The sequence below is a fragment of the Rhinolophus sinicus genome, chromosome 14 (genome assembly GCF_057876585.1).
Source record: "Rhinolophus sinicus isolate RSI-liver-muscle chromosome 14, RSI-T2T, whole genome shotgun sequence".
Lineage (NCBI taxonomy): Eukaryota > Metazoa > Chordata > Mammalia > Chiroptera > Rhinolophidae > Rhinolophus > Rhinolophus sinicus.
The window spans coordinates 177,711,168-177,724,002 of NC_142514.1; the positions used below are offsets into that span (position 1 = coordinate 177,711,168).

General features: G+C 40.7%; 1 protein-coding gene across 13 annotated transcripts in view; it reads left to right on the plus strand.

The window, feature by feature from the left end:
* Nucleotides 1-250: 250 nt before the first annotated feature.
* CTNND1 (catenin delta 1) overlaps nucleotides 251-12,835 on the plus strand; it is a 44,499-nt gene continuing 31,914 nt past the window's right edge. For 4 of the 13 annotated variants that reach the window (XM_088789600.1, XM_088789601.1, XM_019715392.3 and 1 more), the window contains exon 1: nucleotides 251-482. The gene's annotated coding sequence lies outside the window, so the exon portion shown is untranslated. Of the gene's footprint in view, nucleotides 483-2,290; nucleotides 2,352-12,835 lie in introns of all 13 variants that reach the window. The other 9 variants (XM_019715394.3, XM_074336419.2, XM_019715395.3 and 6 more) reach the window with 4 other exon arrangements.

Consider the following 12,835-nt stretch of genomic DNA (forward strand, 5'->3'; position numbering starts at 1 on the left):
ACCCCCCCACCCCCCCAGCAGAGCTCTGCAGTAATTCTTCAGAGATTGTATGGTCTCTACTTTAAATATAAATATATATATAAAACTTCCCCCTGTCTGTCTCCTCCTCTCTCTCCTTCCCCCCCATTTCCTATAATAAAGTTTCCTATTGGATAAAATCAGCTCCCTGATTTATGCCTGGCTCCTATTGGAAGTTCTCAGGGGCTGACATCACTTAGGAAAGCGAGGGGGTAGGGCTGCTAGATCAGTTTGTCACCACCCAGGCTCCCTATCCTTTGGCTGGGTGCAACTTCCATTTTAGGTGTTGGAGCTGAGAGAAAAAAAAAAAAGAGGGAGAGAGAGAAAGAAGACCAGGAAAGATCCTGAAAGGAGGAAGAGGTCGTGAAAAATCAACTACCTTGCTGGATTTGTCTTTCTCAGCACATTGACGAAGCCTTGGGTTTCTTTCTTAAAGGACTGGTTTTTAGAAGTTCACATCTGAGGTGTGTGCCTTTTTAAAAAATGTGTCCAGACGGGTAAAGGAGGATAAGCCAAGTCGAATTTTTGTCTTACGGTAACCTGAGGAAATTTAAAGACGAGAGTCTGCTATGTTAATGGGTGACTTTTAAGCAATTATTAATTTATTTTCTACTTACTTTGGGGAATTGTATTATATTAAAAAAAGGTAAAATATTCAAGACCCAGAAACAAACTTCTAGGTCTCTCTAATAGAGGGCGATGAATAGATTCAGAAGGGTGAGAGCAATTCTGTGAATTTACAATTTGGTGTGTTCTTTGATTTTATATATTTTTCTGGATTAAGCTAACAAACTTCTGTTTTCAGAGCCTAAACCAAAGGTTGGTTTTTTTTGGCATGTTGCGTGTGGGTTGGGAAAGGAATTTGTCCGGGTCGGAAGCTAGTTATACATATGGCTCTTCATATGTTTCAAAACTTTTTTTTTCTTCTTTTATCATTAGATTTGTAGTGAAAAGTTGCAGGGAGTTTTGTAGCTTAAATGGTGGTGTTTTCCCCCCCTAGAGTTTGAACGGCCCAGATCGGTTTCAGCCCTGCTGTCCTGGGTGGATCCCTCTTTTACTTTTCCAGGTGTGGTGGGTGGGAGCCTCACCCTCCTGCTAGACGTTGCCTCCCTGCTTTGCCTTATAAGAGAAAACAGATGGATCCATGTTAAATGAATTGTTATCTCCTTTTCTTCTAAAAACTACCTTTGATGGCACGATGTGTTGTTGTATGTTCAATCTGCAAGTACGATAGTGTTTGGTTTATGTGCTTAAAGGCATAAGGAAATTCTAATCCTGCTTTTTATTTAGTTCACCAAAGTGGCAATACACCTGAAAATATTTTCAGCTTTGTGCTCTCTTAAAGGGCCATGGATTAAATAAGGTTAGGCTGAGAGAAAACACTTATATAAACTTTAGTGTTCAGAATGCATTTGAGAAAGCACAAGGGGAGTTCTTATTTTAAATCAAACAGTTCTTTCTTGGAGGTGAGTTTTTTGTTTGCTATAAAATAAAAAATCTGTTAAGAGCTGAAGGCCCATGACTGCTTCATATTTTATATTTAATCTTAAGATTTGTTTTTGCAAATGCATTCTTGCAAAAATACTGATTCTAGATAATTACATAGCCAACTCATCAGTAGCTGAAAACTGGGTGTTCTCTTCCTTCTCCCTTTGAAAATGCGAATCAGTCTGAAAATTATAGCTGGATTAGATACTGCCCTAATTGTAACAAGATGGGCCTTAATATGTAAACTGCTCATTAGCTTTAAACTGGTATGTACCTATAATCTCAGATTTTGTGCCCCTTCTAAACCCAGTTTTTAGACGAGAACACTTCCTTGAATTTCTTTTCTAGAACTGAGATTATTTCTTGAAAGATGATTTCATACTTGTAAGTTTGTGGCTTCACAGGAAACTAAACTAATGTAATCTATGCGAGGGCTACAGTAAGATTTTAATACCTGGATCTCATAATTATAGCAAGTGCAGTTAAAAAGGAAGAAAAAAAGCCAACGTGTACAGTCTGTTGGGCTATAGTTCTTATTTAAGATTTTCCAGTTTTTCTTTCAAATGTCTCTCTGCCTTGACTCCAGCCTAGAGAGGTTTCTTGGTGGATCTTTGAAGGGTTGGTCATGTTGCTGCCAGAGTGTCGGTTTCCTACTCAACCTTTAGGGGGAGGGATGAGGGAATCTGAAGAAGGAGTACAAAGGCAGTTTGAAAATAGGTTCTGGATGACTGAGTGGTTGGTGCTTTGGGTCCAGCTTTAAATATTGGGCTTTGTGTCGCCGCAGGGAGCATCCCAGCTAACTATCAGCCAGGACTGTTCCCCGAACTGAGGCGTTGTTTTGACTGGTATGTACCATAGAGCCTTTTGCATGATAAGATGGAAGATTGTCTTTTACCTCACCTCTACTAGTTCTTTCAGGAAATAGAGTAAGGCATGCATCCTTTTATTTTTTTGTTTTGCTCCTCCTTTTGGTTTTGGGGTAAAAAATGACTAGTAAGTATGAGTTGTGCAGATTTTTCTTTCCTTGTTTGACTCCTGTATACTGTTGGTTCCTTTGTTATATGACTAAGGTATGTACCGTCTGTGTTCCAGGTGGGGGTCTCTTGTGGGTGGTTAGAGTTCTAGTGCCTTTCTTAGGGTTCCCGTTACAGAGAGTCAGAAGGGCTGGAACATGTTTTTTCAGGTAGTATAAAAATTGGTACTATTGGAAATCTTAGAAAAAACACACCAAAAAGCTCCAAGTAATTGCAATTCACTTAGGTTTCTGAGGTAGCTGCTCCCTAGGGATGGCTGCAAATAAATTAAGCATAGATCACTATTCATTTGGAACAACAAAATGATTAGCTCTGTGTAATTTATTGCTTTCTATTTTGATACCTGATGGCCCCCAGTACTAACTGCCAGGACCTCCCCCCCTTGTTTTTTTACTGCTTAGCATTTTTTATGCTTAGCATTTTGCATAAACCATTTATTCAATTTCCCACAACAACTGTTGTTTTTTGTGTTTTTTTTAAAAAGGAATTTGAGCCTTATAGAAGCTGAGGTTTGCTGAAAGTCTCATTACCCATAAGGGGCCAAGGCTAGGCTTAAACCCTGGTCTGACTAACTACAAAGTCCACGGACTTAACCACTAATACACCGCCATTCTCCAGAGAGAATAGAAAAAATATCCAGAACTGAAATGAGCCCTTGCTAGAGGCCAGGGTGCTTTATCTTGCAGAGGGTCAGTCCTCACTTAGATTTCCAACCCCCTCATGTTGGAATAACCTATGTGAAAAATCCATTTTCCATAAAGCCATGGGGAGCTGGATATGCTAGAATGGATCTTATTTCAATCTTTAGAACAGAGATCTTTCCATATGCACAGCATTGCTGTCCTGATTTCTTAAACTTACTTGAAATGACTCAAACTTAATTTGATTATCAGTGAAATTTCTTCCAGAGAATTTTCAGGCATAATATTGCCAACTTGCAGGGTAGAGGGTTGTAGCAGGTAGATCAAATAATGTTTATCATACTGTATTAAAATAGTCTAGTTTTGTCTTTCCTTCTAGACTATGAGCTGCTTGAGTATAGGCACTAGCTTATCTCTGTGTTCTCTTAGCACCTATGGTAGTGTGTGGTGTATACCGAGGTGTTCAGTAAACCTTGTTAAATAAAAGGCACTTGATGGGAATGAGTGAGGCACCTTTGTGGGAAACGCTGAAGGGAAGTTGAGATAGGAAGCACTACCACATAGATGAATACAACTGCAATGTCATTTTGCAACTTTACTGTAGTCTGTAGTTTCAAACTTTCACACATCTCCCACCTTTCATTTTTAAGTAAAGTTTCTTGAAATAATGAAGATTTAAATTAAAAAAATTTTTTTTAATCCTGTTTCCTTTCTGGGCAAGCAGTCCAAAGAATAGTATAAAAAAGTAAGGGTCCTTGTCAGTTCATTTCATTACATCGGCAGCTGTTAAAAGCACTGAAACCTTAGTTTAGCCATTTCTAGGGGAGAGGGACTGGTTACCCGGAACATATTAGGGCAGCGGCAGGCAAGTACTGCTTTCAGCCATGTTGGAAGTGATTGATTTTTATACTTGTTAATACAAACATAAAAAGCTTGGGATGATAATTTGAACATCAGTGTTTCAACAAAAGTGTGTCTGGATTATCACTGTATTTTTTGCCACTGCTACTGCCATGAAACTTCAGGAGATTTTGTTCACAAAGTGTATTGGGAAGTTTATGAGTTTAAGAACCCAAATTAATTTTCATGGGTAATTCAGAATAATAGTAACAAGAAACTTGCCTAAAGGAATGTATCGTAGGTAATCAGTATGTTATTTCATGTTCTCTTTCCTCTTAAAAGGGGCTAAATGCCATGAGAAGCTGAAATAGGGATTGCGCTGCCTAAATGCAGCTGCCTCCAAGGTTTCCTATGGAGAGCATTGACAGGGAGCCTGGCAGGGAGATTGTAAGGAGAGAAAAACAACTGTTCTGGTTAGAACAAGGGGGAAAGAAGGGTATGGATTGATTTGTATTTAATGATATTGTATAATGTATCTTTAGAAGTAATTTGTCCCTCTAATTCTGCTTGGAATTGCTGATTATTAAATATTAAGCATTCAGAACATGGCCCACACTTACAATTCTGGTTCAGGGACAGTGTTCCCCAATTTTAGGGCCACTTTCTCTCCAGTGGGTCCTTCAGTCTGACTGGAATGGTGTGGGCAATTTAGATCAGGCGTGTAGTGGAGACCTTATCAGGATCCAGAGTTTTGTTTTTTTGAAGCCGCCTTTGCTCACCAGCAGGTCATTTGGTCATCACTTTCACAAAACATGTCCCATTATATAATGATAAATGCAACTCTTTACTGTTTTATTTTGAAAAAATTTCAGACTTTCAGGAAAGTTGTAATAGCACAATAACCCCTGTGTACCCTTCATTCACGTAGGTACCAGTCGTTAGCATTTTGCCATAAATGCTTTCTTACTCTATATTTTTTGATCAATATGCTGACCAAGTGGACTTTCCAGTCTGAGAGTTCCACAAACATGGAGAGGCAAGGCAGTGGAGCACAGTGGTTAAGAGCATGGGTGCTGCAGCCAGACTGCCTGGGTTCACGTCTCGCTCTGCCACTCACTAGCTGTGTGACCTTGGGCAAATTGTTTCATTGTTCTATGCTTTGGTCTCCTTGTCTGTAAAACGAGGACAATAATATTAACCACCTCAGGATTATTGTGATGATTAAGTGATTTAATATACGTAAAATTCATATGACAGTAACCAGCTCATAAGTGTTTGCTGTAAGAATGAATGCTTTAAATGAATTCAAACATCATTTGCCTGTTGGACTAAATGCCCTTTAAGGTCTCTTAACACCTGAAACTCGAATGGTAGATATCGACACTTCTATTACAGAATAAATGGGCTTCCGGGATGGATAAGCTAACTTTATTTTTTAATGGGAAAAAAGTGTCTTTGGTAATACAGGCAAGTTTGGGGAGTTGTGTGGGCATGGTTGTCCAAAATAAGGGTGCTTTGGGAATGGACAACTTTGAATAAAGTATGAGTGTGAGTGTGGGAAAATAAACAGGTGCAAAGCTTGACTGTCTTGCAGTAATTTCTTCGGAGACTTGGATACTGTAGGGAGAAAAAGAGCAATACAAGTTTCTCCCACCTTTTTGTATTTAAGAGACAGACAGTACTCCAGCATCCCAGGGTAAACTTTAATTTTGGCAGAGAATGGATTGAAAACGCATTGTTTCGGTTTATTATTCTTGACTTTGAACTAGGTTTTTTTTACCTTGGAGTCACACTTGTCCAAGATTTTTAGGATAATATTCCATTTTGAGTGATTGTACAGGAAGCAATTACATAGAAATGAAGGCAGGCTTTTACTATCTATCCCTTTTCTTGAAATAAATCTCCCTCTTTTATGTCCAGGAAACATCATTCTCTATTTCAATCCTTATTTATGGACATTTGCAAAACTGAGACATGTAGAAATTGTGAGTTTCATGTAGAAAATGCTTCCTGTGAGAAATATGCTTCCAAGAAAGAGGTCTGCTCTTATATATGGGAAAGCCAAACTGTGGCCTGTGGGAAATATGTGTTAGATGGAAACTTCTAGGTTTCTTCCAGCCTAGTTTTCCTTCGTTTTAAATAACCCGTGAAACTAATGTTCTGAACAGTATTTAAACTAATTTCTATTGGCACTCCATAACTTCCCTTTCATAACTCCCCCACCAACTCATTTTTTTTAACTCACATTTCCCTCTACTGATTTTCCTATGCTTTCTCCTTTTCAGTTGCTTTCCTGTTCTCTGGTGTTTCCCTTTGCCTCTCCCATCTTTTTTCACCCTTCGGTTGGTGGTCTTTATGGTGTCACTTTGCCTCACTAACACTTAATATGGAATAAGCTTGATTCCTATTATAAAATAAACCATACTCGTGTGCTAAAGATTAGGATTAACTGTTCTGATCCAAGAAAATTGATCTCTTAATAATTTGGATTAGTTTATCTTTTTTGATTTTCAGATCTCATCCACATTTACTAATTAATGACTCATTTTGGTTCATTTGACAGAGCAAGAGAAATTTACTTTTCCCAGAGTAAACATCAGTTTTGTGTGTGCTTCCCAAGTTCTGTATTGGAATGCAGTAGCGTATTGAGAGTTCTCTTTGTGAAGTGAAAAGGTGTTTGTTATAGGGAGCTTATATTTTAAGAAACCAAAATATATTCTGATGGTTGTGGATATAAGACATTGTTATAGAAACTAGGTCAACTTTTCAATACCTTTATCAAAGCACCTACAGTTCATTGCAAGTGAAATAAATCTCATTGAAATAAAGTAGCTGGTGTATATTCAGCACACTTTTAAAATAGAGTAGTCTATTTTAAAGGAGACGTTGGTGCCAATCTGATTGCTTTCCACTGTTTCTTTGTTGGAATGGGAGTTCGGTAGCCTCTCTGCTGTTCTGCTCTCCATTGACTACTTTGTTAAACCAGGGCAGAGTTGGCTATTTGAATGTCTACCCTCCTGAAGGTCAGCCAAATCTCAGGTCAGGCTGCAGGAGACCCCAACTGATGGGCCTAAGATGGCAATTAGGAAAAAAGTATAGAAGGAAAAATCAAACAAAGTTGATTTATTTTTGTAAAATTTAACTTTTTTGTTTTCATTGAAAAAGTAAAACATCTTCATTCATTGAAAAGAAATTTGAGTCTGCTGTATGCCACGCATTGGAGTAAACAGTATACCAAATAGACCTCACAGAGCTTACATTCTAGTTGAAAGAGACAGATAATAAATAAGTAAATACATAGTATGTCAGAATGTGGTAACACTATTGAGAGAAAAATAAAGCACAGTATGTAGAGTGGTGATTAAGAGGTGCGAGGGTGGCAGTGAGGTTTTTTTTTTAACAGAAGGGTCAGGGAAGGCCTCACTTATGTATAAGGTATGTTTGAGAGAGACCTAAAAGAAGTTAGGGTGGAGTCATGTAGCTTGAGTAAAAAGTGCAAAGGCCCCTGGGCCTGGTTGTTACTAGTGAGCAAGGCTGGGAGTGGAGGGGCCGTGAGAAGTAGACCTGTTCCGGGAGGACCAACGGGTGGCTACTGGGAGAATGGGGAGGGTGGTACAGGGCCTCATCTTGGACTAGACAGCACAGAGAAAAGTTGTCTCCTCCCTTCCCACCCCAGAGACAAGAGCTGTTACCTTTTTGTATGTTCTTTGTAAGGGGTTGAGGCGACACCTGACCTAGCCTCCCTCTTTCTCCCTTTGCAGAAGTTCATGTGAGTATAGTCAGAAGATTTGCAGAGGAGCAGATTTTGCATAGGTCAATGACCCTTGCTTTGGAGAATGATAACAGAACGACAAGTTTACTTAGAATAAACTTTTATGTAATTGGGAAATGAGATAAAAAAAACTTCTTCCCTAGAGAAATGTATTTCTCCACCTTCTTATCTACTAAATCAGTTTTCTGTGAACAGAAGTGACAACCTAGATCTGGTACAGTTCCCTTTTGAGTACAGTTACTGGTTTAGTTGATGTGCTTTTGGCCAAATATTACGCCTGCCCCACTTATTTGCTGCTTTGCCCTTTACTCATTCAACCAAAAATCTCTTGCTTCCCCAAAGCCCTAATCATTGGGATCTCGTGGCTTTCAGAAACCGCTTTATAGGGCACCATACCCCTATTTCTGCCTTGCACAGTGGGGGAGATGAGCATCCCTGATGACTACCTGTAGGTCTGTGTTCCCTCTCCATGTGTATGTTTGAGCAGGAAGGGTTATTAAAGCATCCTGATCGATTTCGGGAGGATTGAGGAAGAAGCACCAACTATTCAGTGATTGACGTTCTGTGGCAATCCCATATGGGAAAGTAAAAGGATTTTTGATTACGAGTACTTGTGTCTTGAAGCAGCCATTCTTACTTTCCCTCTCGAGTTACGAGTTATGGTTCAGGAGTGGCCGGTTTGCTCAACTGGTTAGAGCGCTCTGCTCTTAACAACAGGATCGCCAGTTCGATCCCCACATGGGCCACTGTGAGCTGTGCCCTCCAAAGCTAGATTGGGGCAACTGCTTGACTTGGAGCTGACGGGCCCTGGAAAAGCACACTTAAATAAAAAAAAAAAAAAAAAGGGTTCTGGTTTAGCTAGTCTGTCCCTTAGTGAGGGAGTCTCTCTATCGCCATCTTTCTTAGTTTAGCCCTGGAATTCGACGTGGTGACCCTCTGTTCTTCCCTTTAATTATACCTGTGTAGTTGTCATCCTGTTACTTAATATCGTCTGTGGAAGATGACCTCAATCACGAAACTTTTTTTTCCCCTTCCATCCCCTTTTCCTTTGGTCAAGTAACTTTATCATCTTGCATAGGAAATACTCGAGACAATCACAGAGTCCCCCAAAGTTTGAAGTTGTTTTAAATAACTGCTTGACATATATTCAACATTTATAGATGTTTGTAGTTGTCTTGAAAGTGTGTCTTTCAATGCCATTCTTCATTCTTTTTTCCTAAGTCTTTAGTGACACATGCTTTCTTGTGGAAATATTCCTCTTTATGATTCTTCTAAAAACATTTTGCTACTCACTTGCTCTTATTCAGACCAGTTAAAGTGACTTGCTTGGATAAGTGTCAGAGGTAACACTTGAATCCAGAGTTTCTGGTTCTTTCTATTATATTATCAACTGGGCTAGAATTATCTAGGATTTTGAATGCTAGATTTAGGACTTTGGACTTCTTTGGGGATGGAATATGGAACCAGTCTTTGAAAATGTGGCACAGCTCTTTAGTCCTTGGAGGAAAGTTAAACTGAAAGAAGTGAGGACGTTCTTTTTAGGTTCTGAGTCTAGAATACAGGGTTTAGGATTGTTTCTTTCCATCTATCCTTATATTTAAATCTATGTTTTCAAAAAGCTTCTAATTCAAAGTGAATGATGATCTGAGCTGTCTGGTGCACGAACAGTAACGCAATCCCCAATAATGTGTTTTATAATCAGTGCCCTTTTTGCAAGAGGAATATGGTGGTAAGCGGGTTGTCAGGGAGAGGCCAACACAGGTTCCCAACAGCCGACTATCAGAGTCACTATGAGGATGTTCTAAAATATGAATTCCCAGGCATTCTCTCCAGAAATTGAGGTAGCGGGTGGTGGGGAGGTAGATTTGGGAGACTGTATTTTAAAAAAAAAATCTTCCCAGGTGATTCTAATCCTTCAGGTTTGAGGACCCAAATCCCAAACATTTGAGTTAAGCTACATAGCTATATAATTGCTCAGGTGGGTGGTCATTTAATTAGTATGAGAAGCAGAGAAAAATAGTTCATGGCAGTAGACATGGTGAGCAGGTGGTTAATTTCAAATTTTCTACCACTGTATCCTGTATTGTTTGGGAATTACAGACATCCACCTGATTTCGGGGCTATGCCAGCTCTTTAGCATGGTATGGAGGACTTGCCTCTTAGGGGGAAGGGAAACTTTTAGATCGTATCTCCATTTCCCCTCCGCATTTTGAAATTGTGGAACAAATTCAGGAGAGGATGTTAGCATTGAAACTTAACTGGACAATTTGTTTAAAACTCAACGGGAAGGGCCAATGTTACTTCCTGTCTGAAAAGGAAGTGCTGGCTTCCTTCCCTTCCTCCTTGGCTAACTCTGGTCAACTTAAAATGTGAGTGGGGGAAGGCTGACCATGTTAATACTTTTAACTGGCCACCCATACCTTGAGAAATTGGGTTACCATCAGTGTTCAAGCGCAGAAGCATAACGTTCCTTCCCTTCTTTCCTTGAAACATGAAGAAGGGTGTCATGTGGACTCCTGTCTTCTTGCTGGTATGTGGGAGCCCTGTAGGTATGGCGGTTGCAGTCCAAGAAGCCTTCCAATCTCCCAGATCTTATTTTGCATTCAACCTTATACCTCCCCTCTATTTTCTGACATTTGAAAATAGTTCAAGGAGTTGTAGCGAAGAAACTGAAATCCATTTGACACTGAGAGTTAGGTTGTGGAAAGGAGAACATAATTGGGCAAAGGAGAGTGGATGACAAAGGTTTCTTATTTTTAAATTGAGCCAAGAAAGCATTCCTTGTAAATGGGGCCAGTTGGCAATCTTCCTGCTATTTTAGTCCAGGCTTCTCCTTCCTACTGGCCCGTCAATTGTATTAAGTGTTTGATGTGAGTTTGAACTGTGGTCTCTGGAGTTGGGGGGAGGGATAGTGGTGGAAACAGCTGGTGCCTTCATCAAGCTATCTCAATTATGCTGCTTTTCAGAGTATGGGGGGTGGCTGGTGGCAGAGGAATTGGATGTGTTAGCAGAGTCCCAGCAAACTCTCATGTAGTGGGGATTGGATTCTCTGGCACTTTTAATACTATGCAGGATGTTGGCTAGTTGGAATGTAGCTAAACCTTTCCCAATCACATTCTTTTCTCTGCTTCCCCCCCCAGCCCACCCCCACCCCAGTGCTTTCAGCTTTCGGCCTGATTTGGTGAGAAAGGGCTATGTGGAAAGTTAGCAAAACAGATTCATGCTTTTTCAACCATTGAGTATTCAGCTTAAGTCTTTGGGCCCCTCCCTTGACTTTCTCCTTACCCATTCGTTATTCCTTGGGTTAAGTTTTCTAAATATGTCTGCAAACAGCTAGAGATACAGTTAGAACCAGAACCTCTGGTGAAGTCATACTGAATTGTAATCGGTCAGCTATGCTGTTCTCCTTTCCTCCTTTGCTGACTGTATTTCTGAGTCAGCACTCCATTTCTGTCTCACCTGCTCCATTTGAGGCGCAGAACCTGTCAAGCATTGTTTTGTAGCAGCAGCAGCAGCACTGATACAGGTGTGTCCAGTTCTCTGTCTTCTGGGGTGTGTTTTTCACCCCTCTCTCATAAAAGTATCTCAGAAAGCTCTCCTACTAGACTCTACTATTTTTATCTGCTTTTCTGTGTCCACCTCATCCTATATGGTGCTTAATTGACTGATTTATTTGGCCGAGGCTGTGAATGAGGGAGAATCTGATAACAATACTAACAGTTGTAACTCATTTTTCAGTTCTTGAGAGAAAAAGGGAGTTATAGTCTGATTGAATGCGAGGTAACAGATCTCAAACTGTTGATTTCGTGTGCTTCAGTGATAGCTTGCAGGGGCTAGGCCCTGCTATTGAAGCTCTGTTCTAAAACAGAGTTGCCGAACGATCTTTCTCTGTCCAGCCCTAGACTGGCTAACTATTGCATATATTCCTGCCCCACCTCCTTCCACCTGGTTCCGTGAGATACAGACATGGACTAATTTCTTCTAAGTGGTGCTGTTTTAGACTTAGTTCCTTTTGCATCAGGTACTGTCTAAATCAGAGTTAACCCAGAGTACTTCTAATAGATCCAAGGAGGGAAGGAGTCTAGGAGAGAGAAAGGAAGGAGAAAAGATGACAAAGGGTAGCATACATATTGCTAGGTGGGTGTTCCTCTGATTAGAGAATTCGGTGCTGAGTTGTGCTCTGCTTTGTGCGAGTGGAATTGAGCCCTTTGGACCCAGGGTGTTACTTCTTTGGATTTCAAGGGTATCTGGCTAACTGTCTGCATCTTTGTTTCTGAGGTTTAGGGCTAACGTCCAGTGGGCTTGTACAAGATAATAGAAAAATGTATCAGTGATCCCATTCTTGGAAGCAGCTGAGGACCCTTATTTTGAAGGGGGGCTTTTTTGACGAGGTTCCAAGTCTACAGCCCCTCGTCCACTCCGGGGATAGTGTTGAGCAGAAAAAGCCGAGTGAGGTTGCTGTCTTGAGCTCTTTGTTGCCAGGGCTACTGTGCAATTCCTAGTGGTCCTCCTCTCCTTCCCTGGGGAGCAGGGAACTTTGCTCCCAGCACCTGCTGCCGCCTGTGTCCTGCCTCTTCGTAGGGTGGAGCCTGCTGCCTTTGTTTGTTCTCTGCGGGGCCTCTTAGGAATCAACTTTATGCTTGTGGGGAAAAGTGTTGGAAAGACTTTGAAAAGAGTGGAAATGGGTGATGGAGAAGGTGACAGAGGATATGTCCTAAAGTAGTCCTCCAGGTGGGAATATTCCAGTGACCGAATCCAGGCGGGAGATCAGATTGCCGTGATGAAGCTTTCTTTGGGACGTATTACATGTGGCTGAGCTGAGTGTAATAGCAGCAGTAGCTTTAAAATCCTCTGTGCAGTGCCTCCAAAGTGAAGAAATTTGCCAAGTAGGAATCTTAAAATTCCCCTCACCCACTCTGAATCCTTAGATCCACACACAGTATCTTTCTGCTGATTCTTAAAGGCCTGAGCTTTGTCCTGTGTAGTGTTGGCTTGGGGCAGGGAGGAGGGTTGTTTTCCCGAACATGATAAGGAACTGAGCA